Here is a 26236-nt window from a genome sequence, read left to right on the forward strand (position 1 = left end):
AGGACTTTACAGATAGCACACAGGACAAAAACAGCACAAAATCTCAGGACAACACTCTCTACACAGCCACACAGTCTAGAAGGACCATAGACTGCAAAGTGAAAGTGAAAGTACACCCACTGTACATGATCTGTAAACAGGATATCCTATTACATCACTTACTGTATGAAAAGTCCCGCCTTTTTCGCATTATGCGTCATTTTTCGTTTACCAAAACTGTATTTGCGTCATTTCTTTTGACGCACAGACGTGAATATTAACCCGCATCCACATAGTGATATATGGACTGTACAAATATCTGGATGCGGGCTAAATTTCACTCCTGTGCGTCCAAAAAAATGACGCAAATACAGTTTTGGTAAACAAAAAATGACGCACAACGCTAGGGACGTCAAAATTACAGTGCATTAACTGGTTTGGGGCATTTTTACTTGGTTTTTGGTTATTTTACATTTGTAACACATCAGAGATTGGCTAATTGAAGACAGTATGGTGTTGATGGTGTGTGTTCACATGTGTGACATCATACTGCAGCGGAACATCATCCACTACACCCTTCACAGTATTTTTACAGTTGGCTGACCCAATAGGTGGTCATAAGTGTGGCCTACATATATATGTTGCACAAATTGTGCATGTTTGGCATAACGAGAGGATAGCAATGTGATGCACATATGTACAATGCATAAATGCCTTTGGCTCAAAGTGTGTGCTTTGACAACTAATGTGTTGGTTGACCAAATGTGTGTGTATCACATGAAGCATAATTGTACATATGGTTGTATGAATGTAACGTCCATGTGTCCAATCCTTAGATGCAAGTCAAATTGAAAATGAGCAAGGGCATGTGTTAGTCATACATGTAACAACACCCGTAAAGTGTACTTCCAAGTTTTAGGGTCACGTAGACACCACATGTGACATAGAATGCACCAGATGGATGGCAGATGCTTGTTCATGTCAATGGTCCACATTTTCTACATCCTATGTCCTACAGTATTGGTAAGAGCTTCCTAGGCACTAGTTGGTGAATCCCACAGTGAGTCATACACATGCATTGAGGAATTGGGTACCATGTTGTTTGCACAGACAGACAAGGGTGAATCTCATATGTATGATGACACCACAGTTGAGGCCACAGAAGTGAGCCCCAACTATCAAGTGGCTGTGGTGGACCAGCATGCAAGACAGCACGTGTCCACATATTTCCAGTGATCAATTACACATAGGTGTCTTGTTCATGTGTGTAGTCGAATGATGATCCTGTAGATTGCTAGGGGTGTAATTTGTCACAGTTCGGTCCAGGACTCATCATGAGTCAGTGGCAGCTATTCCTGTAACTACTGAGTATCCTTGGTTGATCAATGTGAGTAAAGTAGATGTGGACATGTGAACCAACATGTGGATGGTCCCACCCTGTCTCATCACTAAAGACGTGTAATGAGACAGTCAACAGGGCAACCTTGGTGTGCTGAGGGAGATAATGTCTCAGGTGTCATGATCCGGCAGGTGTCATTACAACATTTGTACACAGGTTGGCCTCTGCACTTCCCACTGCATCTGGGAACATCATAGCCTCTGTGCTGATTATTCTCGCAGCTATTCACCACACACGGCCCATCACTATGTTGTGCGCACTGTGATGCTGTGTGTGAACTGTCATGGTCCTGAAATTTGTGTATTTTTCATGGACATTATCAGAGGTTGCTGGTTGTGCTGAAAGCCCCATACCCAATCCCTGCCTACGGCCCTGGGACACTGTCACACTTTGTCATTCATGCATAATTGCAACCCAGGCAAGGGATGGGCCATGAATTTTGGTTTTCCAAGAGAATGTAACTCAAATGGTACAGTTAATAGGCAGATGATGCTATACAAGGTATTTGGGTATGCATGGAAGAAGCCCATGCCCAATGCCCCCTGATGAATGGCAGGTTTGCTAACGCAAGTGTGGTACATATGTAGACACAGGGATACTTTAGTGTGACGCACAGACAGTTGCCAGTCAGGCTGACATAATGCAAGGTGATTCAGGATCCAGTTACTTGACAAGTTACGTAATCAGTGGTCTGACTGAGACTGTTTTGAGGACAAAGTAGACAGTTGACATGTCAAACTGTGTACGTCCTGTGTTTTTGAAGGTGACAAATGAACCCAAGGGCTGTGTTACACGGCTTAATTAGTATCAATGGTTGACGGTGTATTTGACATAATGGCAACTCCTATGCTGTTCCAGGCATCATCAGGGGCAGTGCTTTTTTAAATGTGTGGTGTGCATGGAGGTGATCATAGGTGTGGGCTGCATCTGTTTCTCACCAGTCCTGTAGGTGAGACTTGCATTCTAAGGGCCAACAGACATTTTCACAAGGGGAAGCAATCTACCTGTGCTAACAGGGCTTTGAAACTAGAAGACAGTGTATAAATTGACCTGACGTCCTTGCAGTCAGATGTTCTATGTTAATGGCATACCATAGGAAAGGGTGTAGCACACTGGTTTGCTAATGTTGGTCTTTGTGTGTAGAGGAGGTATTATCAGGGTACACATCTTAGTATTCCAGGGACGTCTTCCGACAGGTGGGTTGTGACCAGGCGCATGGGTGTGTAATGAGTTAGGAAATGGCCTGACATGTACATGGAATGTCATGTGCGCAATGCATGTCATATGTGTGGCACTTGTGCTGTCTATGATCTGCTTCTATGGAACTCTGGTCACAGATAGTCCTTGCAAAGATTGGAAGCAGTTGGACTAACTGCTGTCAAGGGTCTGGTCAGACATTCCTGTTACTGATGCCAAAGCACATTGACTGCCTCATGTATGAGGCTTGTTTTCCCCTTATTGAGTGATGGTGTCTTAGTTGTGTGCCATATGCTGCGTTGGACCTTGCTTTCAACATGTATGTGTGAAATAGTTGTGGTCCTCTGCTATTGGCCTTCAAAGGAGATATGTACATGATATATGTCATTAAGAGTGTGTGTGTATGTGACCATTGTATGTTAGGCATCACATTAACTCTGGGATGTTCTGTGTCCTACTCAGTATCTCAGCAATGCTCCATGAGGCAACACTCTTATACTGATAAGTGGAGATGAAGGTGTGCAAAAAGGAATAGCCAGACCATGATATGGTGATTAGAATAGGTGTTTATTTAAATTTGTTAACTAAAGTGGTGAAGGTGATCATATTCAGTAGAAATTATTTACAATCTGTTGCTGCCTGCGTATACCAGCGGCCGTGTTCTGTAGTTCCCCCTCCTGTTGCAGGCCAGCATCCTTCTCTTCCTCCTCTTCAGGCATGTGTGGCTCTGGTTCCAGGGGGGGAATGTTTCTTTTGATACAAATGTTGTGCAATATTGCACATGTGAGGATGATCCTACAGACCATCTCGGGGGAATATAGGAGGCTACCACCAGTGATGTCAAGGCAGCGGAACCTTGACTTGAGGATGCCGAAGGTCCGCTCAACTATGCTGCGTGTCCTCCTATGGGCGTCGTTGTATGCACGCTCTGCAGCAGTACTTGGGTTGCCAAATGGTGTCATAATCCATGGCTGGATGCCATACCCCTGATCAGCTGCAAGAGAAAATGAATGGGATCATGTTGATGTAGCTGGCACTATTGAAAAGACCTTTCATGGCAGTAGTTGTCTTGTGTTGTCTGTGACTCTTTTGTGTACTAATATGGCATCCTATGCTTGTATGGCTGTACCATCTGCATTGTGTTGTTTCCTTGGCTGAACGAGTGTATGTCTGCTAACCGTTTGTCAGCAGTATGTTTTGGGATTTGCAGTACAGTGTGCCCTCCCTAGCATTGTCACTTGTGATACAGGTGTCCGTGTGTCTTCACTGGGGGTGAGATGATAGTTCCATGCACAGTTAAAATTGAAAGTGTTGTTAACACGTTCATATCAAAGTACCCTGGACATCCCATACCTTGAAACTTATGCAATGTATTAATGTAGAGGTCATTGGGACACTTACAATTTGCAAGGTGACATTTAGGCAACCACACTCATTAACGTCTTAACATTAGGCTGTACAGTAATTTCCGATGTGTGATAGGTTCAATGGTGACTTAAGAAACATGGCTAGTGATGTCACGCCCTCAGTGTCTTCCTGTTCACATGTTGCTGTTGTGGTGTATGTGTTGTGTGTCCTAGAGGGTTGCTGTGCAGTGTGTATATAAGTAGGTTTTTGTACTTACCAACAAGTAGTTCATTGCCATACCGTCCATCCTGGAAGTGTTCATTGATGGTGCAGTGACGGAAGATGTATGAGTCATGTACACTCCCAGGATATTTAGCCACGATGTTGGTGATTAATCCCTGGTGATCGACTATGGCCTGCACGTTGATGGAATGTGTGTGCTTCCTGTTGCGGTAGAGGTGTTCAGTTGCAGCAGGTGGCACAAGGCGTACATGTGTGCGGTTGATTGCACCAAGGACGTGTGGAAGCCACTGATGAGGTAGAACCCCTGTTTTGTTTCCTGCTGCTTCTGCAGTGTGTTAGGGAAGCAGATGTGGCGGGGTGTCAGTCGAATGATGGCATCCAGTACTTTCGGCAAAAAGGCAGAGAATGATGGTTGTGATATTCCGCCAACCAGGGCACCAGTTGTTTGGAAAGAGCCACTTGCCAGCATATGAAGTATGGCAAGCAGCTTTGTTTCTGTTGGGATGGTGCGGGGTGTCACCAAAGTGGGGGCCAACTGCTGTTCAATGTTGCGCAGCAGCTGCTGAATTGCCTGCCAGTTCAACCGGTACCTCTGTATGATGTCGTGTTCCCTGAGGCCCTGCAGGGTGGTTCTTGGGTGGAATATCCTCTCCTGCCTTCTGCGCTGCCTTTGGGGTCCCTGCTGGTGTTGTGGTAGCTGCTGTTGTTGCTGCTGGGCTCTGCGTCTGCGTGCACGCTGAATTAGTATCACCTCCATGGCTCCCTGTTGCTGCTCTGCTGCTCTGCTGTTTGTTCTGTGTTCTGATTAAATACAGGTGTGTTTGCCCCATTTTAACGCCTGCCCTGACCCAGGCGTTAATTTTTGACGCAAATTGGGCTATGCATCATTTTCTGGCTCCGCCTCCCGGCCGTGCGTAATTTTTGCCCGAAAGCATAAATACGACGCACGGCCCTTTAAGCCATTTTTTGGACGGGAACGCCTACCTTGCATATAATTAACGCAAGGCGGGTTGCCGCATCCAAAAAATGACGCACATGGCGGAATTTTGTCGTCCACGGCCTCGGGCGTCAAAGTTTAAATACGGGGCAACGTTTGCACTGATTGTGCGTCAAAATTTTTGACGCGCAATCGGTGCAGATGGAGTATAAATATGCCCCTCAGAATCCCCCGGATTGCCCTATTGTGTCGGCGAGAGGGAGTCTCCTTGAGAATGACTCTATTTATTTTGATTTTTTCTTAAGCCCTTATGTATACAACTTGACCTCGTATTGTAGAGACACTACAGATTTTTTAACAAAAATACAAGATCTTCTGTGGCAGAATCACTATTTCATTGTAACCATAGATGAGGTATCATTGTATACTTGTATCCCTCACGATAAGGGAATACAGGCATGTAGACATTTTTTCAGGGATAAACCCATTAGACTTTTGGAACATTCTGAGTTGCTTTTGATAATGTTAAAGTTCTGTTTGGAAAATAATTTTTTCATATATGAAGATCAGTGGTATAGGAAAACAACCAGGACTGCGATGGGGAGTTGCTTTGCTCCTAGTTATGCCTGCCTCTTTTTGGGGTGGTGGGAAACACAAATTGTGATGGTTGATGAAAATTCAAAGTGGTTTCACCATATCATTTTTTGGACACGGTACATTGATGATATATTCATGATCTGGGACGGCCCTGAACCATTGCTAATTGATTTTTTGAATTGGTTGCCAAAGAATAGCCTGAATTTAAGTTTCACGCATAAAATACATAAGCAGGTCATGGCATTTTTGGATGTAGAGGTCAGGGTTGAAGAGGGTGTTTTACATACCAGACTATTCAGAAAAACCACAGCTGGAAACAGTATCTTACACGCCTCGAGTCACCATCCTCCTAGCGTTAAATGGAGCACACCCTACGGGGAATTGTATAGAGGGAAGAGAAACTGTAGTACTCCACAAAGCTTTGAAAGGGAACAAGAGACAATGGTACAAAGGTTTAGATCAAGGGGTTATCCTAAGAAAGTTATTAAGAATGCCTGCCACAAGGTAGGAGGAGTTCAGAGAGCGGCATTATTAGTTCCAAAAAGGAGAGATATCGCCACAAATTCTTCTAGATTTGTGACTACTTTTAATGTGTATTCATTACAGGTTAAAAAGATTCTAACTAAATATTGGCATTTAATTAAAGCTGATAAGGTGATTGGACAGTTAGTTAGTCTGCTTCCAATGATAACTTATAAAAAAAAGCAGCTCCCTGAGAGACATCCTGGTACACAGTTATGCGAGAAAGATGAAAGTAACATTTTTGGACAAACAACAAGGTTTTTATAGATGTGCCAAGTGCAAAGCTTGCAGATATAGTAAAAATCTTACCTACAGGTAAAAAAGAAAACATTAAGAAATTTTTGAGTTGTACTTCAGATTTTGCTATTTATGTTATTGTGTGCCCATGTGGGCTACAATATGTGGGAGCACAATTTTTCCCCTCAAGATACGGATTCTTGAGCATTGGAGAGCAATAGTAAACAAGGATGTCACGTACCCGGTAGCTCGCCACTGCAACTTGGCACATGAAGGGAAGGTGGAAAAGATGACATTTTTGGGTATTGACAGGGTGTTGGGTACCCCGAGGGGAGGTGACAGAGAGCGACAATTAAGAAAGATGGAATCGGAATACATCATTCGCTTAAATAGCAGACACCCTTGGGGACTGAATAAGGATGAGGAACCTTTTGTTCACATTGGCTAGCCAGGTTGGGAGGTATGAGAGAGTTACATTGTTTAGGGTTTCATGTTAAGTTGAAGAGGAATCCTGTTAGTAAGCATGGTTCATGTGGCCACCCAATTAGCAAAGTTAGTAAATTTGAGTTTACGTTTATATTATTATTATTTTTATTGGGAGTGATGAGATTATTAGTATAGGATAAGTGCAGTAAAGATATGTAATTTAGGTAGGGGATAAGAATAAGTTGAAGGGACACAAGATTAACAATTGAAAGGCAGGATATATGGAGGAGAAGAAAGAAAAATAAATGTTTTTTCTATGTCTATGATGTGGAGAAGCTCTTATATTGGGAACAGGAGAGGCCACAGGGTTTTTGCACTTTTATGTGATTCATTGTGGGCCAAGGAAGAAGACCACGAAGGTTGAAAGGCGTTGCCCCATCTTTGTTGTTGTGGATTTTTTTGTTATGAAAAGGATTCCTGGATGTGAATAAAGAACAGTAACTGCATGGAGTGCCAGCATTTAAATATTACGTGATGGTTTATATTAATGGGTCCTGCGCCCATTTTTGAGCACCTACATCGATAGGCGAGCGCAGGAAGAACAGCAGGACTTCTCTCAGTGATATATATATATATATATATATATATATATATATATATATATATATATATATATAAATAAATACTTGTTTGGCCTCCGACTGCCCGGCCACCATGCCGAGTCATCGGCAGCCGCGACTGATCTCTTATCTGTCTAGCACTTCGATACCCCTGGTCCAAATGCACTCTATATACAACACAAATACAAATACAAATAGACAAATATCTAACCAATTCTCAGAACCTGCCAGCTTCTCTAGTGCCACATTTTAGCTTCTCGTTCAGATGTGTAAACCAAAACATCAGCATTTGCTGAGAATTTGGGGGCAATGGACTTGTGTTGCAGGCAATAAAAAAAACAATGTTTTGTAGTTTTAGCATATAGAGAAAAAATAAGATCTGATATTACCCTCATAATGAGGACTAGATCTGCAATCTGTCTATGAAACATAACGGACATCTGTGGAGAATTGTATTGTTGGATCATCCAGCCAATAAATTGCCCAGAATGTTGAATTTATCTATTGATTTCCATATATTTGCCCACTCTACCCAATTAAATGTATTTTCAATATCAAGGGCTGCTAGTGGAACTCTCAGCACTAATGCTTCTCCCCTGTCTATCATGGAAATGGCAACGTTGGTGTGCACTGTGGTGTCAGTCCCTGGCAACAGAGTATTTTTCTCTGGTGGTAATAGGTGGTGTATCAATTGGGAAAGTCTGTTTGGAATTAAATTAGTGTAGGCGTTTGTGCATGTCTCAATTAAGAGAATGTGGTGACATAAAAGTGGTTTTGGAGAAGTGTTCCTTTATATTTTTTGTGTGACATCCCCTAATGGTGGTAGTCTTATACCAGTTCAAATATAATTCACTAAATTCCATTATAACAAAGTGCAGATGCTCACAAACTTGTACAGTTTGCCAAGGCTCCTATCTAAACCTAGGGGCATATTTATCCTCTGTTTGCATTGAATTAGCGTAATTGTTTTCTACTCTAATTCGGTGCAAAACTAACTCCATATTTATACTTTGATGCTAGACCCATCTAGCGCCAAATGTATGTAGTTAAAGTCAGTTTTTGGAAGTGGAAACCTACCTTGCCTTAATGAGATGCAAGGTAGGCGTTCCTGTGCAAAAAATGACTCAATGGCCTTAACGCCATATTTATGCTCCAGTGCAAAAATGGTGCACAAGAGGGAGGAGGGATCAAAAAATGGTGCAAAGCTTGCTTTGCCCCATTTTTTAACGCCTGGGTCAGGGCAGGCGTTAGGGGACCTGTGGGCCTATTTCCATGGTGGAACACCATGGAATAAGCCCACCTGTGCCCTCCCCATTCCCAAGGGACACCTCCACCCACACCAGAGGGACAGCGGAGGATGGGGGACTCCATCCCAGGTAAGTACATGTAAGTATTTTATTTTATTTTTTAAAGTGCCATTGGGTACCCTGAAATGGGCCCCCCTACATGGCACTGGGTGCATTGGCCATGCCCAGGGGGGCCCTGGTCCTGGTTTTGCATCAGAAAATGACTCTAGTCAGGTTAGAATCATTTTTTTTATTCTAACCTGCCTAACGTCATTTTTTGGTGCAAAACCTCCTTCTTCCATACTGCCAGCCCAACCTGACTAATGTCATTTTTTTTGCCACTAGCCTACCCTTTGCACCGGCTTGCAGTATTCTGTAAATATGGTGCCCGGCTGGTGCACAGAAATGGTGCAAGCCAGTGCTAAACTTTTTTGTGCAAAACTGAGTTTAAGTATAAATTAGGGCCCTAGTGCCTTATCCATTGAGATTCTGTGTGGTGTCTACAGTATCTGACTTACCATCACCGGATAAATCAATATAGCAGTGCTGAGCTGATAAGACATGGCAATTCCCCATTCTTAAGAAACCTTGACTCCCCACCATTCATCAAAGTCCCCTGAGTAGTGCATAATCTCTGCTAAAACTCCCTAAGTGAGTGCGCTATCTTCTGCACGTCAGTAATTAAGTGCCCTCTCTCATCTTTATGCTTGGTTTTCTGTCTTTGGTGATTGTGGCTAATAATGGTCCTATCTTTTAATGAAGTTTTAAAACATTAAACCTTGACATTTTACTCTTTACAGCAGCAGTAACTAAGGGGCATATTTATACTTGTTTTGCACCGAATTTGCGTCATTTTTTTTAACGCAAATTCAGTGCAAAACTAACTCCACATGTATACTTTGGCGCTAGACCCGTCTAGCGCCAAACTTATGGGGTTAAAGTCATTTTTTGGACGTGGACACCTACTTTGCATCAATGAGATGCAAAGTAGGTGTTCCTGTGCAAAAAATGACTCTATGGCCTTAGCGCCATATTTATCCCCCATGCAAAAATCACACATGGGGAGGAGGGGTCAAATAATAGTGCAAAGCTTGCTTTGCACCATTATTTAACGCCTGGGTCAGGAGAGACGTTAGGGGACCTGTGGGGCTATTTTCATTGTGGACACCCCCACCAACACCAGAGGGACAGCGGCGGAAGATGGTTGACCCCATCCCAGCTAAGTATAGGTAGGTACAGGTAAGTATGTTTTTTTAAGTGCCATGGGGGGCCCTGAAATGGGCCCCCCTACATGGCACTGGGTGCAATGGACATGCCCAGGGGACCATGGTCCCCTGTGCTGGCCATTGGTGTGGTGGGCATGACTCCTGTCTTTTTTAGATAGGAGTCATGTGGTATGGATGGTTTTGCATCAGAAAGACCACCCAAACATGTTGCACTTCTGACTTCACCAGTTGGGCTGGCTGTTGGTGTCACATGGCTTGCAGTTGCCATTTTAGATTCACCTCTTCAAGTTGACATCTCGTTTTCCTATTAACGTTTTCCACAATTTAGTGCATGAATGTTCTGTATGTGCATTTCTGATAGGCACTGACACCCTGAAGTCAGTACAGCTAGTTCTGGCATTGCACATTTTAGAACATGATGTAATTTGTTTTGCTTTCTTGGTGTGTTCATTAGGAGACACTCGATTTAGCTAGACAAAACAAATGAGCTGCTCTGCATTTCTCTCACAGTGTGATAAGAACTCTATTATAAAAACAGCTCCTGTACTATGATTCAGCGAGAGTAGGAACTTCAATGCTCAGACTATCACAGAGGCTCTGCGAGCTGTGACTGACATTCAGCCTCCATCCTGCTAACGAAGATAACTTATACTAGCTTCCAGATACCTAATACAAAGGTATGGGGTTAGACTATCCCAATTGACCAGGCAGAAATACTCCAGATATGCTCGATTTAGTCTAGTAATAGATACAGGTGGGGGTACGCAACCATTAGCAACAATTGCCATGGTTGAATTATTTAATTTGTTCACCATTCTAACAGTGCTGATTACAGTAGTATGTCTCATCTTTCCAATAGGCACAGCAAATGTTTTTATCCAAGAATACAATCATTTTAATAATTGTTTTCAAATTGTAAGAATGCTTTTCGCATCTTTCTTGTGTTCACCTTGGTCATACAAGATTGACTATCAAAAGGGTAAGATCTGTTTCAATGGATTCCTTGGGAATCAGAGTTTCATAGTTGAGGTATTCAGCAACAACTTTCACTGGTCTGTTTGGGGGTTGAATGTGGTACTGTGAGCTAACTGAGATACAACAACACTTATTGATGATATATGTGGATTGAGTCTCTATATTGTGAAGTTCATGTTGGTCTAATACACAGTCTTGCTATATTTGTAGGAACCTTATAACAGAGATACTCAACTTTTGCCACTCTAACCTGCATCGCTACATACTGTAGAGTTACCCATCAAATATATATATATATATATATTTTCAGAACTATGGGGCACATTTATCAATATTACACAGAGCAGCAAGTCATCTTGCTGCACTGCGCTGCGTGAAAGGGAAAAGGTAGGAATGTGATGTTTAACATAATATGATCCATTCCTGTCTTTTCCTTGCACTGGCACCCTTTTGGCTGCATAGCTCCAGTGCAGACACCCTTGTGCTATGGTGCAAGGGTGTCTTCTTTTCAGACAGTATTGTTTTTGTACAGGAAGGGGCACCTTCCTGCACAAAAACAATTCTCTGAGACATTTTCCTCTTTCTATGTGTGCTGCAGAATACAGCACACGTAAAAAGAGGAAAAACCAAGAAGAAATAAAGATATTTCTCCTTGTTATGCCTCACCTGTGGGGGGCATAGCATTTTGACTCAATGGTCTACCTGTAATGGAAAATCTGGCAATAAGACAAAATCCATGGGTGGATGCATGGGAACACCCATCCTCCACCCATGGACCACTTTCCCAGGGCAGAGTAAAGCAACACAGTGATTTGTGCTGCGTTTCATTCCTCTAGATTTATTAAGCCACGCAGGGCCGCGCAAGGTGGTCTTGTGTGGCTTGATAAATCTAACTTAGTAGTTGGGTCGCCCTTGTACCCCTTTGCGTGGCCTAAGTGTGACACAACTTCTTGATAAATATGCCCTTGAGTTTTATCACTGATGCTAGAGAGGAAGACTACATCCCCCATAATTCTGCCTTCACTGCCCTGACAAGGAGGGGGAGTGAGCACACTATGGGGGTATTACGAGTTTGGAGGTCTCATGACTGCCATGTTGGCAGTGGCAGTCGTACATCTAACAGGCTGGCAGAGAAGACTGTCAAATTATGACCATGGCGGTTTTCCAAACAGAATACAGCTAATCCACCTCTGGCACCTCCACAGTGGTCAGGACGCCATGGACGATGATAGCCACCTGCAGGCCGGCAGAGACCATGTTCCCGCCGGACAGATTACGAGGATGCACACCCCCAAGGTTTCTGCTGCAATTGCACCACCACCGAAACCCTGGCTGAAACCAACTCTATAAAAGGAGACACTCACCTTCAGGAAGCCATACTCGTCTGGAGCCAGCATGGAACCTGAACTACACGTCTTCCCACTGCTCCTGCTCACCCCACCACTCTGAAACCAGCGACGACGCAAGCAACCGTGAGTACACACACTTACCTGTCACCGTTGCAAAATGCAAATGTACCTATGCACACACAACATAAACATCCAGAACAGGTGGCGAGGGACTCACACACAGCCACATACACATATGCACACACATAGTACACATACTACAACCATCACACACACCAAAAACCCACACCAGCACCCAGATACACAGCACCGGCACAATCACACACAACAACACACAACACCACCAAATGACACAACAACACCACAACCTCAACACCTCAAAAGTATCCACAAAACACACCTCCATTTGACAATTCATACACACAACACAACGTAACAACACCAGAGAACCAATACAAATAATCATATATCCAGACAATGAGGCTTACGTCATACCCCATAAAAACACATCACAACGATCATGCCAATCACCACACACACTCACGCACACAGTACAACCACACAAAGGCACACAACACTGCAAATAACATGACAACACAATCACAACACACAATTCCAACACAAATACATGTCCTCAACTTTTACATGGCCATCACACAATACACACCCATCACTGCGGGACAAATGCAATGCACACACCCAAACATGCTGCCAAGACACAACTGGTAGCACAACCACCACACACAAAACTTACACCCACACAATCAAAAGCAGCTAAGACCAAAACAGCCATAAGAAAAGAAAGGCAGGACAAAAATTTAACCTAAAAACCAACAACAGGTTGAGGCTTAGGGGAGTGCTTGGAACTCTGGGGAGGGGTCATCTTCCTGGGGAGGGAGGGGCATGGGTACTCTCAGGGGATGTCTTAGACACACGGGGACGGTCATGGCAAAAGGGTTTGGGAGTAGAGGGAGAGGGAGTGGTTGTAAAAGGTGTTTTGGTGGATGTCTTGGGTGCATGTGTGTGCGAGGTTTGCTTGTGTGTGCTGGCTGTCTGTTAGATGGGTAAGTGTGGGCGTTTATGTGTCTTGGGAGGAGGGGGGTGTAAGTGCTGAGAGATGCCATGGTGGATGGGTGATTGTCTGTTCGGGTGGTGACTGCAGGCATGGTGGATGTGCTGAAAGTAGTCATGTTTATGGTTGTGATGTCTGTGGATGTGGTGACTGGGGTGTATGTCTGAGGGTCTGCTATTGTGCTGACTGTGGTTAGGATAGGAGTTGTGGCTGGATTGGTGAATGTTGGTGTTGTGCCTGCAGGTGTGTATGGTGTTGTGTCTGTGGTGTCAGGGGTGGTGGGGAAGTCAGTGCAGGTAGTGAGTGTTGGTGTGCCTGCAGGTGGGTGTTGTCTGCGTGCATGCTGGTGGTGGGTCTTGTGGTGCTTGTGTTTGTCAGCGGTACCCTTGTATGTTGAGGTGGATGCATGCTTCTCTGGTTGTGTGCTTTGGCTAGGTTGGGGAAGAGGGGTTTGGGATGAGGAAGGTGAATGGAAGATAAAGGGTGACTGTCTGCTGTCAGTGTGGAGGCCAGAGCCTGAAAGGATCTCTGTAGGCCAGCCAGTGCACCGTGAATGCCCTCCAGGAATGCTTTACTCTGCTGGACTTGAGTTGCTAGTCCCTGGGTGGCATTCACAATGATCACCTGACCCACAGAGATTGACCTCTGGAGGTCAACAGCCTCCTCACTGAGGGCAGCGAGGCTGACAGGGCAGGGGCACAGGTGCCTGTGGTGAAGGAGACACCCACCCTACTGGGTGAGCGGGCACGGACAACTGGGCAGGGACCTACAGGGTGGGTGGTGGTAGTAAGGGGGTGGCAGAAAAAGATGGTGCTAGGGTGGTCCCAGATGGGTCTGCCACCACCAGGGAGTGTCCACTGGAGGAGAATTCCAAGGATCATGATGATGATCCTGTCTCCCCCGTGGCACCCCCATTGCCCTTCGGGCCACTGGGTCCCTCCCTGTAGGTGGTATCAGCACTCCAGGTCCTGTGGCCAGCAGCATCCCCACTCGTCTGTGCCCTGTCTCCTCTGCCTGCCGATGCTGATGCACACAAATAAAGAGAGAGGGAGGGAAAGATAGAGAGGGAGAGGGAGGGTCATCACATTCTTCACATATAAACATTATAACATGCACAACTGTAGGCATACATCTCCTGGCTAGGCAATTCCAAATAGAAAATCACATAACCTACATAATGTCACAACATGTTACTTCTCTCTACCCCTTTATGTCATCTCTCTCACCGAAATCAAAATCCATGTAAGGTAGCACAACTGGAGCATTCCATTAAATCACCTGTGAAGCTATATCACCATGCTCATCATGCCCTGGCTAAAGGTGAAAATTTGTCCTAATACTGGTCATTACTCTCTATACTCCTATCACCTTTAAGCAAAGCAGTTGACTGATCACACAGTGGCAAAAGGGTTTGGGAGTTGAGAAAGAGGGAGTGGTTGTGAGAGGGGTTTTGGTGAATGGCTTGGGTGCATGTGTGTGTGAGGTATGCTTATGTGTGCTGAGTGTCTGTTGGGTGGGTGATTGCGGGGGTTTATGTGTCTTGGGAGGAGGGAGGTGGAGGTGCTGGGAGATGCCATGGTGGATGGGTGACTGTCTGTTGGGGTGGTGACTGCAGGCATGGTGGATGTGCTGAATGTAGGCGTGTTTGTGGTTGTGGTGTCTGCAGATGTGGTGACTGGGGTGGATGTCTGAGGTTCTGCTATTGTGTTGACGTTGAGTAGGATAGGAGTTGTGGCTGGATCGGTGAATGTTGGTGTTGTGTCTATAGGTGTGTTCAGTGCTGTGCCTGTGATGTCAGGGGCGGTGGGGGAGTCAGTGCAGGTAGTGAGTTTTGGTGTGTCTGCAGGTGGATGTTTTCTGTGTGCATGCCGGTGGTGGATCTTGTGGTGCTTGTCTTTGTCAGCAGTGCCCTTGGATGTTGAGGTGGATGCATGCTTGTCTGTTTGTGTGCTTTGGCTAGGTCAGGGAAGAGGGGTTTGGGATTGGGAAGAGGAAGGTGGAAGGGGGGAAGGAAAACAAAGGATGACTGGCTGCCGTCAGTGTGGAGGCCAGAGCCTGAAAGGATCTCTGTAGGCCAGCCAGTGGACCATGAATGCCCTCCAGGAATGCTTTACTCTGCTGAACTTGAGCTGCCAGTCCCTGGATGCATTCACTATGGTCAACTGACCCACAGAGATCGACCTCAGGAGGTCAATAGCCTCCTCACTGAGGGCAGCAGGGCTGACAGGGCAGGAACAGAGGCGCCTGTGGTGAAGGAGACACCCACCCTACTGGGTGAGTGGGCACAGACAACTTGATGGGGAGCTACAGGGAAGGTGATGCGAGTAAGGGGGTTGCGGACAAAGATGGTGTTGCTGTGGTCCCAGATGGGGCCGCCACCACCAGAAAGTGTCCACTGGAGGATGATAACAAGGATGATGATGATGATCCTGTCTCCCCCGTGGCACCCCCTCGCCCTCTGGGCCACTGGGTCCCTCGCTGTAGGTGGTATCAGCACTCTGGGTCCTGTGGCCAGCACCATCCCCACTCGTCTGGGCGCCATCTCCTTCACCTGCAGATGCTGATGCACACCAATTGAGAGAGCTGGAGGGAAAGCTAGAGAGGGTGAGAGAGGGTCATCACATTCTTCACATACATACATTACAACATGCACAACTGTAGGTATACATCTCCTGACTAGGCAATTCCACATAGGAAATCACATAACCTACATAATGTCACATGTTACTTCTATCCACCCCTTTATGTCATCTTTCTCACTGACATCATAATCCATGTAAGGTAGCACAACTGGAGCTTTCCATCAAATCACCTGTAAAACTATATCAGCACGCTCATCATGCCCTGGCTAAAGGTGAAAATCTGTCCTAATCCTGGTCATTAATCTCCATATTCCTATCACCTTTAGACAAAGCAGTTGACTGATCACATCATATCATGCATGTTCCGATTCAACAACAGACCAGTCCATGTCCATAATTCATGCCCCATGCAAGTAGAGACACCTCTATTCATAGATGACATATCACCTGCCATTCCAATCACACGCCTAGCTGAACCTCCTGCACATATATGCCAAAATGGATACAATCTCTAATGAAGACACACCATGTCGCAGTGCCATACAGGTGCTATCTGATGTTAAGAATCCATGTCTGGAGAACAGCCATGTCACTACATGTACCAAATTTCTGAGGAATATCTGCAGTCACTATACACAGATACACCACATCACATCATAGAGGCATTTATAGATACAGTGGCCTACATAGCACACAGGAGATATCCACTGACAATCTCAGAGAGCAGTGTCAGAACAACTAAACAAAGCCTTGCCAACTAAATCATAATAGTGCACATGACATTTTTCCTAACATACATTCAGTTCCGCGACATGACAACATGAGTAAACCAACATCACTCACACCAATCCTGACATGTGATTACCGTTACTCAAGTCCAGATAAACAAACATATCCCATTGAAAAGACATGTACACATAATATACACATGGTCCCACATGACTGCCATTGCACTTACAACATATCCTACAACAGCAGGACCTGTATAACAATACCATAAGATCTCGAAGTAAGAAGTGACCCAAAACCATTTCATGTCCAACCTGTCCACAGCAGCTAGGCTAAGGTTAGCAAGGATTGTCCAACTCATCAACATCTGCCCTCAAGTAACCATTGTGACATGATGTACGTAGGTAATACCATATGTTGCACTATGATGGACATTGCACATTGTCATAGGGTAGGACTGTCTAAACAGTTACCTCATCTGAAACAAGGGCATTGGGATAATAGTGGATCGCCTACAGTTCAATGGCATGGAAATGCATCGTAAGGCCAAATATTAACAATCAGACAACCATGGTTGTCCCTCCGTTACAACCTTCATATACTGCATAGCATGATAATTAAGGGACAATGGTGACACCTCCAGAAACCCATATGTACAGTCCTATACTGGCCATATCAGTTGACTGATTGAGATGCCAGTCTCACATGGAGTCAATACCTGTACCAGGACATGAGGTAACTAGGACCTGTACCAAATGTCAAGCACTCACTAGCAAGTACATGTGATCTACACAGATGGGAGTGGTCTGATACCTTAGAGCTACATATTTACATATTCAGATGTATGAACCTGGAAATACTAGATGGGTAGGATGAAACAGCAGCTTACATACATATATATGGCTGAGTGGAGTCACATATGTGGCAATGTCAATTGTGCATCTCAACATGCAGTCATAGGTATACCTTGACACAGGTGATCTAAACATACACATGGCCAACCCCTATGCCAGATTTCCATCTATTAGTCAGGCAATGTGAGCACTATGTACTCTCACTAGTCTACATACATGTAGCACCTACTACATTGTAACAGCTGCTAAAATGTGACCGCAAACACCATATTACCTGAGCCAAGTACAAGGGTACAGTCAATATTTACCCCTTGTGGCTGCTGTGCTGCCCTCAAACACCCACCCACTTCAGGGTAGACCACTGCCAAAATGAGGGCCATTGGGGGGGTCAGGGTCCGACAGGCACCCTATCCCTCGTTGGGAGGACATCCCCAGCTGGGCCTTAGTGATCTTCCGGCCCTAGCATCTGAGGTCCTCCCACCGCTTTCTATAATGGATGCTCAGCCAGCTATGGGCCCCCAGGTTTCACATTTGCTTGGTGATGGCACACCAAATCCCCTTCTTCTGATGGGCGTTGACCTGCATGGATGAGACAGACAAAAGGAGAAAGTCATGTACACATGCACCATACCAAAGGGAGTGGCCAGTACTCATCAGTCACAGCAAATAGATACACATACCCATCCTCTCTGCCCACACGGCTTTACATTATGCCATTTGCAAGCATCTACACCCTCACAAGTTCATATGCCCTATGCAACGTCACACACAACACCTATCACACATTGCTAGGGCATTTGACTCACCTGCTCCTCTGATGCATCATATAGCTGTACAGGGGTAGGAATTCCTCCACTAGCCTCTCAAGCTCTTCCAGGGTGAAGGCAGGGGCCCTTTCACCTGCAGGACATGGCATGATGGCTCCTAGAGGCAGTACACAGCAGGTCACGTCGTGGAGGTCTTGCTGGAAACAGTGTCAGGAGTGAAGTGAGCAATACTGCAGAAAATGGCGGTCACGGCTGCCACGTACAGGACCGTCACCACCAGCAGTTATTCTCATTAGCCCAAGTCAGCTAAAGGCAGCAATGTTAACCAATGGCAAGTTGTATGGCGGTTGCGACCTCCTACCGCCATGGCGACTTCGGCCGATGGACTTAGGTCACTTCCAACTGACTACTACAATAGGTCAGACGCCTGCCATTTTTAGCACATTTCATCGGTGGATGTGCTTACTTATGTGCGTCAATCACTTACTTCCCCAAAATGCTGTGCATCCGTATGTAGCACCACCATGATTGTGCTACACATTGTGCCAATATTGACAATATGACATGTTGAGGAAGTATATATGGTGAAAACTGAGTAAAGCTACTCTGAGGTACATAGGCCACAGGTAGATATTGGTAGAATCCAAAACATATGTGTGAATATTGCAGGACAACTAAGTCTTACACACATGTACACCAACATTAGTTTCATATGTACAATCCAATTTACATGCTAGCCAGTATGCAGCAATGAGGGTGATTTAGGTGCACATTTATTGGCTGTACTTCATATGTCAGAAGTGCTACGCATCTTCTACAGATTTTAGGTGTCAGGTGATATACAATGTGTTAATGATGTGTGCATACTGCATAACTCATAGTATATTGTCTTCTCTCAACATAGTTATGCTGCCATGAGGAGAGTGAGACAACCACCAGTGTACCATCCACTAGTAGACCTGGAAACCATGGAGGAAAGACATGTCATCCAGATATATCGTCTGAATCGTCATACCATCATTGACATTTGTATTCAGATGGAGCCAGATCTGTTGCCTGCCATTTGCAATCCATATGGCATACCTTACCATCGTTCAAGTATTCTCAGTGCTACACGTCCTGGCCACAGGGTCATTTCAGAATACTGTGGCCTTAACAGCAGGGATGTCTCAACCCATGTTCAGTCTGATGTTGAAGGATGTACTGTGTGCTACATCAGGTTTCCCCAACGAGTGGATTTGGTCTGTGCGAAGGCAGACTTTTATGAGATGGGACACATTCCTCATGTGGTAGGAGCCATTGATGGCACCCATGTAGCCCTGGTCCCTCCCAGTGCCAACGAACAGGTGTATACGAACAGGAAGAACTACAACTCAATCAACGTACAGGTGGTGTGTCTGGTAGACCAGTACATCTCACAAGTCACAGCCAAGTTTCCTGGATCTGTTCATGATTCCTATATCATGCAGAGCTGCAATGTCCCACATCTGATGGCACGACTACAAACAGAGAGGGCCTGGCTGCTTGGTAAGTTTGCACTGTAGTGTGTGTTTGTGTGCTATGTCTCCTGTCATCACAATATAGCCAGTTGCAGGAACTATTTATGAGTTGTTCTATCATTGTGCTCACACTATCCAAACTGTCCTTGGCTGTTGACACCAGTGAGATACCCAGCCAAGATAGGGGAACTCCGTTACAATGAGGCCCAAGGGAGGACAAGGCATGTAATCGAGTGAACATTTGGGCTCCTGAAGGTAAGATTCAGGTGCTTTGACCAATCTGGAGGTGCCCTCCTCTACTCGCCCCACAAGATATGCCAAATAATCGTTGCCTGCTGCATGCTCCACAATTTTGCCCTGAGACATCAAATACCATTGATAGCAGAGGAGGGGGAGGCAGCTGGACCATTGGCTGGAAATGCTGCTATAGCAAGTGATGAGGAACCAGACGAAGAGGGAGCAGGTGACTTGAAATAGATGGCTGCCGTTACACCTCCTGACTTGATTCATCAGTGGGGGTGTCATGAGCTCCAATGCCTATGTGTGAGTTGTGAATACAGACTGATAGATTGTAAAGTGTACTGTACAATTAGTCTGCTATATCATGTATTGTTATATCTGATCCTAACATAGACTTCTGTAAGGGACTACTCAATATTGAGGTATGTTTCATAAATTCTCCTATCCTCTTTTCACTCCACTCACTAGACTTGCCATTTCGTTTTTTGGCTCTGCAACCTAGGCTTGAGGTATTCAATGTCAGTAGCTAATGGTAATTGCTGAAATACATTAGAGGTGTACCTGACAGATAGGTGGTAAAATGAATATAGTTACAGTGGGATAGTACCTTGTTAGTACTTCCTTCATACAAGTGGGGGTGTGACTGCTTAGTCCTTTCCTGTTACCAGTGGGGTTGGGGTGATGTGAAATGGTGTATCACGTGTCACTTGAAGTTTGTTGCCCAGGTGTGATGAATGGATCATGGCCTCTGGCTTCACAATCGGTGGGGTACTTTGTGATGACCATGGGACCTGGCTGTGTTTGTATGCTGCTGTTGCTGTCCAAGGTGCAGGTAACTGTGTACTGACCAAGGTGACTGACAATCCTACAGGTATGGGGCCCATGTTAGTATATGGTTGAAGTACTGTGTTCCTACGTGATGTTCTTTGTGTGTTCCATGGGGTAAGTTATCATGTAGCTATGGTATGTGTATGTGAAGAGCCTGTACCTGGTGATATATAGGTCCACCCTGGGTGCCCCAGCTTTGTAGGTAGTTCACCATGGGCATGACTTCTATTACCTGTATATGTGCATTGGTTGCCACCATACCTTCCATCTCGATGGTACTCTCTCTCATGCACTATTTGCAGATTGGTATACTGACTATACTATTGTGTTCCCTGGATTTCAACCTCTCTGGCATCTGTCCTGTGACATTTCTGTTGACAAGTCTCCTGCTGAGGGAGCCTCTCTCTGATGAACATTACACTGGCTGTTCAATGCAGGGGGGCATGACCAGGCCATAGTTGGCAAACAGGACAATTGCTGATGTATTATAAAAGATACATATACAGTACCTGTGTTAAATTGTCATTTATTGTGCATATCAGAATACTAAAAGTCAAAATAAAAGTGCATAAATGAAAAATAAGGTGATGAGGGATGTCATGGCAGGTGGATTCATCAGAGTAGCTGCTACACAAGTTGGTTACACAGTTCCAGCGTCCTTGTACCATGGAAAAATTGAGTTATCTCTCAGAACAGTCTGCAGTGTGTCTCAGTGGCACACAAGGGTGACGAATCAGGAGAGGTTCACTTCCTGGCTGTGGGTTTGGTCTTAGCATCTGCTCCAGCCAGATGTCTGGGTGGATGTCCACGTTTGCAGGAGGAGGGAGTTCTTCTGCTACAGAGGGAGAGGTGTCTGAGGCTTGTGGTTCCCTTCGCAGGGCTTCCATTCCACTAGCTGCCTCAGATGTAGATGGGGCAGATGTTACGTGGCTAGTGGAAGGGGCCTGATGGTGTGATGAAAAAACAATGAGGGTGGTTTTGATGTCCCTCAGCACCCCTGCAATTGTAGCCCTGGTGGCATTGTGTGTCTCCCACTTCTGAATGGCTTCCTGGTGTTGTTCCCTCTACAGCCTTTGATTTTCCCCCAGCATGGTGATAATTTGGCCAATTCTGTCCTGGAAACTTTGTTTTTTTCCCCAAGACTTGGGAGATGGTTTTCTGGTCAGTGGAGTCCCTTTGTGACCCCACCCTCTGGCCCACAGCATCCCTCCCATGACCCTACCCCCGGGTACCTGTGCCCCTGGCATGGTGTGCCCACTCCCGGTGGTAGCAGGTCCTTCATTGTCAGGGATGTTAAGGTTCGACCCAGGTTCCTGTACTATGGGGCACACAACTAATTGAACAGTCCTTGGAACACAGGTTTGAGGGCGAATGGTTGCCTGTCATATGGATGCACCACGGGTGGGGTGGGTTGTTGTGTGCAATGTGAGGCAGGGAGTCGTTAACCCACCAGGTGTCCTAGCTGGGCGAGGGTGTTCACAATTGTCCAGACTTACAGGCGTGTTGTCCTCATTGGGGCCTTCATCTTGAGGGGGACTGGCAGTTTGAGGTATCCTTTCCATTGTGGCAATGGCAGGGTTACCTGTGGAGGGAGTGAGACACAGAGTTCAGGTTAGAATGTTTGTTTGGTTACCTCTTTCTGAGCTGCTGACAATGGCTTTACATGATTCCCTGCAAATACTTTGACAGATGCTGCACAGTATACCTTTGTTGTACATGCAACTCTCTGACTTGATTTCCATACTCCATGTTGGGAGCTGTCATACAGGTTTAGTACAGATTGCATTGCAGATGGGTTCTGGTTTTGTCTGGTAATTGACATGACTGTTCACCTGTGTTACCTAGTGAAAAGTTAGGCATGCTAGATGTCACACAATTAAGTTTCACAATTGACATGGTGTCCCAGTGGGAGCACAGTACGTGAATATGCAAGGGTAATGGTCCTGTATCTAGATGTTGTGCATGTCCATCGATTCAGACATCTTACTTTCCAACCTAGGTCAGTCTATTTCTGGCTTGGGATATTTGATCTGCGGTCATTAGGAATGGCCATTCAGCTGTAACTGTGTTTTGCTTTGTTTGCTATTGTGAGTTTACCATTGCATTGCTATCATTGTCATATCCTGGTCTTTACTAGAACAATCTAGATGGTGTAGCGAGTACTTTAGTTGCACATGTGATGTGTTGTGCATATTCCAGGTTTTCAGAATGATGGGTTAGTGCATTCTGGGAGTCGTAGTGATATGATTAGCCAGTAGTTAATGTGCCATTGCCAAGGGCTGTGAGAGTGGTTTGGCTGCATGGAGTGGTGACATGCAGAAGAGGAGCATTTGGTGATTAGGTGGAGGTGTAGTGGGACATTTAGTTAATTAGGGAGTATTTTGGGTGGTGAGGCAGCATGCAGGACAAGACAAATCTGTGACATGACTGTTGTGGGTACTTACCAGACTCCAGTCCCCCAGGTATTCCAGTCAGGCCCTCAGGATGCAGTATGTCCATGACCTTCTTCTCCCATGATGTGAACTGTGGGGGATGAGATGGGGGCCAACTGCCAGTCCTCCGCTCGGCTATCTGACGGCATGATGCTATGGAACGCACCTTCCCCCGTAGGTCGTTCCACCTCTTCCTGAGGTCCTCCCTTGTACGTGGGTGTCTGCCTACTGAGTTGACCCTGTTGACCATCCTTGGTCACAACTCCATTTTCCTGGCAATCGATGTTTGTTGGACCTGTGCTCCAAATAGTTGTGGCTCTACCCTGACAATTTCATCCACTATGACCCTCAACTCATAGTCAGTGAAATGTGGGTGTTTTTGTGGGGACATGTTAGTGGTTGTGTACACAGTGTGTGGGGGTGTTGTGAGTGTAAGGGTGTAGTGTTGGGTAATTGGTGAGGTGTGGGTGGTGCATTGTGACTGTGAGATGGTTCTGACAGATTGTGTGTGCTAGTGATGTGTGTATTGTGTTATTTGTGCTGATGTGGGGTGTGTGTTGAGTGTGATGTCTATGTGTGCCTATTGCATAAAGGTGCTATCTCTATAATATTGCCTAGTCTCAGTATATCTGAATGGCATTTTTGTTGCAAAGGATTGTTGGTTGTGTAGGGGTGTGTTATATAATGCAGTGAGTAGATGTGTCGGGTGTGTGGATGTGTGTCAGGTGTGAGGTATTCAGACTCTCCAATGTGGTGTGGTGTTCTGACTGATGTGAGTTCTAACCACGGCGGTTCACACCGCCAATGATTTTCTGCCATGGAAGGACCACTGTTGTGATCTGTGGCTCATAATCAGGTGGGCGGATTCTTATCGGGGTGGCGGTGCTAGTGGTGGGACCGCCTCTTTCCCACCCTCCAGTGTCCTGGCAGTGTTGGATTTGTGGCGGAATTTTGGTGGTCTCCACAGTGTGACTCTTAATACAGTGGTCGGATTACTGCCAACATGGCAGTCTTTTGGCGGCCGCCACTGTTCGGTCTTTCTAAATGACCTTTCACACACCTAATACCGCCCTATATGTTGCGCACAGTGATTTGGCAGAGCAGAAGTTTTTCAGAGCTGAGCTTTGTCACTGATTCTTTGGAAGGGAAGACACTGAAGTGTACAAAAACTGATGAATGGAATGTAGGAATCAATCTCAGCCATGGAAAATTACTCTGTCTGCATCTCAATCCATCATTTTTTTGTGCACCATGCCACCTCAGTTTGGACCCAGCCACATGCAAATCAATCTTGACTCTACTTCAGTGTGAACTGTCTAGACCAAACTGCCAGGACAGGTCCTCGTGGCATGGAACACAAGAAATCTGGGACCGGTTTTGCCCTGATTAGGGCTCATCAACTAGACAAAGCTTGGTTCTAGTGACGCAGTGTATTTTGGGCACCTAGCACATGGGTTAGGTGGGGAACAGGTAATATATGGAGTATTTAAGCAAGAATAATATGAAATTGTACTTCACTATTGAAATTATTAAATTGGGCACATTCACTTGTAAACTAGATTTAATTATGTGGTTAGAGTTTTATAGTTTCCACATGAAGAGCATGCAATATGCAATATTCACTAAATGGATGGTGAAAAGTCAATGCAGTTATTATGAATCAATATTAATATATATTTTATGTAAATGCCATTTAGGAAGTCCTGAGGAACTCTATGGGCTCTCCCATGACGAAACACGTGTTGGCTTGACTTAATGGATGGGGTAATTGATTGAATATTAAAGTATGGACTTGAACATTGGAAATTCGGAAATTTGAAAAAGACATGATGATGAACCTATATAAGTGAAGTGGAACACCATATAATTTTGTAACTGTTCTGGGAGCAAACGTAAGATGAATTAAAACTATATGTGTCATCGGAACTGTTTGGAAGAGGATTTCTACGTACAAAGTCAACAATTTATGTTGTATATTAGTGTTTTTTAGATCTTCAACGTAGGCTGTTATGATTGAATGTATTTGATAACTCTAGTTATCGTGTTGGGCTTCAGTGGGGGTATAGCTCTCACATAGCAGCCTCAATATAAGAAAATCGAATTTAATAGTGGGCTATAGAGCGCCAGTTACCCTATATTACCCCCCGATAGACAGAATTATACGGGACCCAGGTTTGGGCATACCTGTCCCAGTTAGGGGGACACGCTCAAGTATTCAGAAAGTATTGGATGGAATGCTTGAATTAATCTCAGCCACTGGTAATTACTCGGGCTGCTTCCAATTCCATCATTATTTTGCACACCAACCACTTCAGATTTGACCCAGTCGTTTGCAAAGCAGTCTTGACCCTGCTCCAGTGGAAATAATCCAGTCCGATTTGCCAGGCCAGGTCCTCAATCTAATAACCCAGGGAGTGTTGTCAATCCTGATCTAAAAGACATGGAAAATACATTAGTGAAGCACTGTAATCACTTTTTTGTGACATTAGAATTAATTATGAATGATTTTTGCACCAAAATGGAAGCCAAAGTTAAACTTTTTGGTTGATAAGATTGTAGCCCAATCAAATTCAGGCCCCACATCTGCTCACCTTCCCAGTACCTCCAGTATGGGGAATCCTCCACCTATTTCTTCTATGTCAAGAAACACACATCACAGGTCATTTTTAAGCACTCATTCAGCAGCCCAAAAGAGGGTACAGAATGAACCTTCCTGTTAGAAATGGGGTCTATGGTTGGCAGTTAGGTTACCCCCTGTCCAAGCAAGGACCCTCACTCTAGTCAGGGTAAAGGAGAATCACCCTCAGTTAACCCTGTTTACCCCCTTGGTAGCTTGGTACAAGCAGGCAGGCTTAACTTCAGAGTCTAGGTGTAAAGTATTTGTACCAACACA

Source organism: Pleurodeles waltl, chromosome 1_1 (genome assembly GCF_031143425.1).
Source record: "Pleurodeles waltl isolate 20211129_DDA chromosome 1_1, aPleWal1.hap1.20221129, whole genome shotgun sequence".
NCBI lineage: Eukaryota > Metazoa > Chordata > Amphibia > Caudata > Salamandridae > Pleurodeles > Pleurodeles waltl.